The sequence below is a fragment of the Tetrao urogallus genome, assembly GCF_951394365.1.
Source record: "Tetrao urogallus genome assembly, chromosome: 15".
In the NCBI taxonomy this organism is placed as follows: Eukaryota; Metazoa; Chordata; class Aves; order Galliformes; family Phasianidae; genus Tetrao; species Tetrao urogallus.
Genome location: NC_136828.1, coordinates 7,889,712 through 7,894,581, shown reverse-complemented (window position 1 = coordinate 7,894,581; position 4,870 = coordinate 7,889,712).

Genomic DNA, 4,870 nt, shown 5'->3' with positions numbered 1-4,870 from the left:
TTCTTCTTGTACAAAACCCATGTTTCTGATTTGGTTTATCTGTGGTGGGATTCTCTCTTGAGCATCTTTCCAAGTTTGGTGCTTCAGATCAAGTCCCATAGCGCTATGCCAGCACTGGCACAATATATTTCATGTTTGCCCCTTTGTAGATACAGGAGCCAGATGAGCTTTGCCCCATGTATTTTCAGCAGTGTGTACTCCATCTCTAAGAAGCAGTACAGGAAGTACTTCTTGCAGAGCCCTTGTGTTTCTGGATTCAGTAAGAAAAGCAGTACCTGATCACATTTACATGGATCACAGCTCCATTATTGATCATTATTTTTTAACAACTTGAAATCATTTTTTAAAGAGGAACACCAATTGAGGAAATCTCTGGAAAATGTGGCTGTTGTTGGCAGCCCTGGAGGTATAGAATTTGCTTAATTTAAAGCAACAGCTAAAACGAGGTTTATTGGAGAGAACTGTATCTAACATCAGAGTGAGTGAACAAAATACTTAAAGGTCACTTTTTTTTAAAGTAGGTTCAAGCAGAATAAGTAGTACAGAACTTGTGAATGGCATTTTTACTTTAAAGGAACATCTTTTGTTTCCTTGCAGATTTGCAAACACATTTAGTGCTTTTAGCAGGGCATTACAGCACTAGACATAAGCAGCCAGGCAACACATGGGGTTCCCAACAGCTCTGCCAATGCACCTGCATCTCAGTGGATGGCCATGTCAGCCTGGGCACCTCATCCTCTCCTGCTGCCTCGCACCTCTGCTGCCCTGCTGCCTGCTGGGGAGCAGTGCCAGCCCCAGCGTGCTCCAGAATTCACAGGCATGACCCCCATGATCTGGGTACAGCTCACACATGGAAGAGTGTGCACCAATGCCACGTGGGCACACAGGGTCACACAGCCGGCAGTGGCTCAGTCTCACCCTGCACTGCAGGTCCTGGGTGCTGCTGCACTTCCCCAGAGTCGGGTGCCACAGCCATGGCCCCAAGGAGGAGCGGGGAATGGGAAGGCAGGGATCTCAGTTTCACTGGTTGGATTGATATCCAACAGAAAATTTTTCCCTATTTCACCCAGATGGATCCAAAACCACGTGTTTTTTAATTCTATGCCCAGCAGTGCATTCTGTTTCCACTGAGAAGGAAGGGGTTTGCATTGAGAATCTTGTAAAAGCAAAGGAAAAAAGACAGGAAAATTGGTGGTTGTAGTGGCACTTGTCCAGAAGCCAGGAAACAGGAAAACAATGCACAAATACACTTGTGCTGATGACAGCCCGATATCATGTCTACTCACAGACATTTACTATGCCTTCAAAAAAACATATTTTTACCATCTGTGTGATGGTAACATTCATGTGATGCAGCAAAATCCAAAGGGGCTGTAAAAGACACCACTGGGAGCATTCCACAGCTCTGGGGGGGAGGCAGTTCCCCTTCCTTGGTTCGCTATGTTCTTTGCAGGTTGGGCAGGCTTCATTTTCTCCAGATGTTCTTCATTAGCACCACGGGATAACAGTCCCATACACAATGGCAGGGGGACAGGCAGGAGCTTGGTTATTACCACAGCTTCACCAGATTTAATCTCATGGCAACCATAATCTATATTGGAAGAACAGAGAACTGCCTCTTGTACAGGTGCAACTTGGCCCAACTGCTGTGCTCTCTTAGCACAATTTGCACACAGAGAGAGAAAGAACACTGTCTTGTGGATTATATTTGGCAGAGACATGGCGAGAAAGGCAATGCCAACCTGCAAGGCGCACAATGCAGCAGAGAACAGCTTTTGTCCCAGTGGGCATAACTGCTGGAAAGCAAACCTCAAGCATAGAGACAATTGAGGAATCAGCAGGCAGCAAGGAGCAGGGTGTGGGTTCATGCCACAGCTAAGGACGTTGTTTCTGAGGAGTCCTTGGCAGAGTGCAGAGCCAATCTCCGCAGATTTCAAAGGCAAATCAGCAATTCTACTCTATCTGAGAACCAGCACAAACAGGACTGACAGCCCAAACTCACTGGAATGTGCCTCGCTCATCCCCAGTGTGTCATTGCAGTCAGCATCTCTGCCGAAATCACTGGGAAACAAAAGCATATCCAGAGAAAGACTTAAATCACAGAACCATACAGCAATTAAAAGTCATCTCATAACAGAGTCATTAGTGCTGATTCTCACACTCTTTACATAGGAGCTGCATGTAATAATCATTTCAATTAAATTACGTTTCTCCAAGGTGCATTAACCACTTTTATCCATCCGATTAATTGGACCCATCTCTACCGCATGAAGCAAAATTGCATCACTCCAGAGGGAAAGCAGTTAATAAAAAGTGTTGTTGCAGTACTAATGCAGGAACATTTTGCTATCAAGCACGTACACTCACACACATTTATCATGAATTGTCTGCTCAAGCACAGACGTGTGGCTTTGCCTGCACACGTGTAGTTAAGCACACCTAGTAGGCACACATCTGCTCTTGGAAAGGACAAGTTGCTCAAGGCTTGCATGTTTTGCAGCATCAGCATCTCCAGAAAATGTCCTCGAAGTCCAGGGCTATCAGCCAATTTTCTTTGCTTCCTGGGACTTCACTTCCATGCCCCTCACCACCCTATGGCTCTTCACAGGGTTAATGGTGCTCTTGCACTGCCTGGAGTCTGCAAAGAGGAATCCTTTCCGTTACCCACTGCAGGCACTGCATGCAGCCTTTCTGTGGCTGGATATGCACTTTCCTGTGCTTTCCTAATTACTGCTATGTGATGGGGCAATTTGCCAGTTGCAGGGATGCCACACCAGCGTGCTCTGATCCTGCTGCTCCCCTTCCTCTTAGGGTACAGCACCTGGCAGTTCTGTTGAAGGCAACAGCTTCAGTGATGGAAATCGCATAGGGCCCAATTTGTGCAGGAAAAGCTGACCTGCTGCCATGACCTGAGGGTGAGATTTTATTTACTTGAGAGGGATGAACGTTTCCATGCAAATTCTTCAGGCACTCAACCTCAATCTTCAGATTCTTCTCAACAAGAAATGAAGGGTGATGCCCCCCACACAGCAGAGGAGACATCATTGCTGAGCAGCAGCAGAGAAGGGGCAGCACACATAAAATATGGTGCATGAGACACCTAGATGTGTGCATGGTAGTCACAGTGCATTTGCAGCCTGTTCACAGACACCATGGCAGGGTGCATGGGATGGCGCCCCAGTGTGCATTCCTAATAAGAGACAAGAACAGATCTTAAAACACTGCCTGTTCACTCTGGGTTTTGTAAATAAGATCATTATCATAGAATCGTTTGAGTTGGAAAGGACCCTTAAAGGTCACCTAGTCCAGCTCCCCTGCAATGAACAGGGACTCCATAGCTCCATCAGGCTGCTCAGTGCCTGGTCCAGCCTGGCCTTGAGTATTGGTCAGCAAGCCCAGACACTCATGATTGCTGTTTCTCTATGAGAACAAATATCCTGACACCTCTTGGGAATTATAAAGGAGAGCTGCCAAACGTGCCCATGTGAGTAATGCCCACATGGACTTCATGGAGTGGAGCTAGGATGTGAAGGTGGGCACTGGAACATTACAAGGTTCCCCACATCAGCAATGGGTTGAATGAAGCAGGAGTGGGAGACAGATGGCCGATGCCAGAGGTAGAGGTCTTTTCCAGGATGCTGCCCAATGAATCTCTCATCTGCTCTGAAGGGAGGGCACGGGGAATGGCAGAGCACATGTCTGTATGTCTACATGCAGGCAACTGTGTTGTAGGAGGGCAGCTGTCTCATTTACTCTCTCTACAGACACAGGTAATACAGCCTCAGCGGCACACAGTTATCAAAATGTTATAAATTGCTACCTTTTAAATACTGTGGTAATTTGCTAGTCCATTACAGCAAGAGCTGCAGGATACCAGGAACACAGGGAAAAATTATGCCTTCTGCGTCACTGTTGACCTCCACAGCTGAGATGCTCTCAGAACGGCTCCATTATGTCAGCCTACCCTGTGCAATTAGCCATCCATCAGAGCTTGTCAGCGTGTCACAGGGCCATGGAAGACACCACGCATTCCTGATAGTCCCCTGACCAGAAACGTTTCCTGCAAAGGTGCCATCCACAGTCATGTTGGTATGACTGCTGCTGTCTGCACACTGCTCCCAGCACAGGAAACCCCAGGCGCTCTGTAGCCACTAAAGGCTCTCTCCTGTACCTGAGCCTCCATAGCTCCTCATAACTGTGGCGTACAGCTGTTTACCAGCTCAATATTTCCTGCAGTTTGGGGAAGGGGTCTCTCCAGGCCTATCCAGCTTGCACCAGGAGAGTTATGTCTCTTACATTGTTTTTGTGCAAGGCAAAGGGTTATTTCTCCTAACCCATGTTTATTTTCTGCACGTTAATCCCTCTGAACTTAAACCTCTCATTTATTTTATGTGCTTAGATATTTCCTCATGAGTTGCAGGTGAAGTCCATATCCTGGCACACACATAAAAGCAAATGCAGAAGGAATGTGTCCTGGCAATATACACATCATCCCTGAAGATAAATCTTTTCTTGCTGGGAAGGAAAATGCATACATTTCAGGACACAAGTAAACATGCAAATACATGATGTGCTACTCCTGGGCTTTCTGCTCAGGAGGCAACATGACAACTTGCAGTTCCTAGAAAACTTGAAAGCAACTTACTTACACACTGCTTATTAAAACACAGCAAATCCTAGGGAACATCTAGAACCCAGGAAACACACACAGTGTGCTGCCGTCACATCACAAACACCAAATACACGTGTTGCTGCCATTCTGGTCCAGGAAAACTGCAAAATACAGGAATACAGCACTGCGGTGTGGGATCTGCTGAACCACCAAGCAGACAGAAGAGTGTCAGCTGGCTGGCAGAGCCTCACGGCAGGG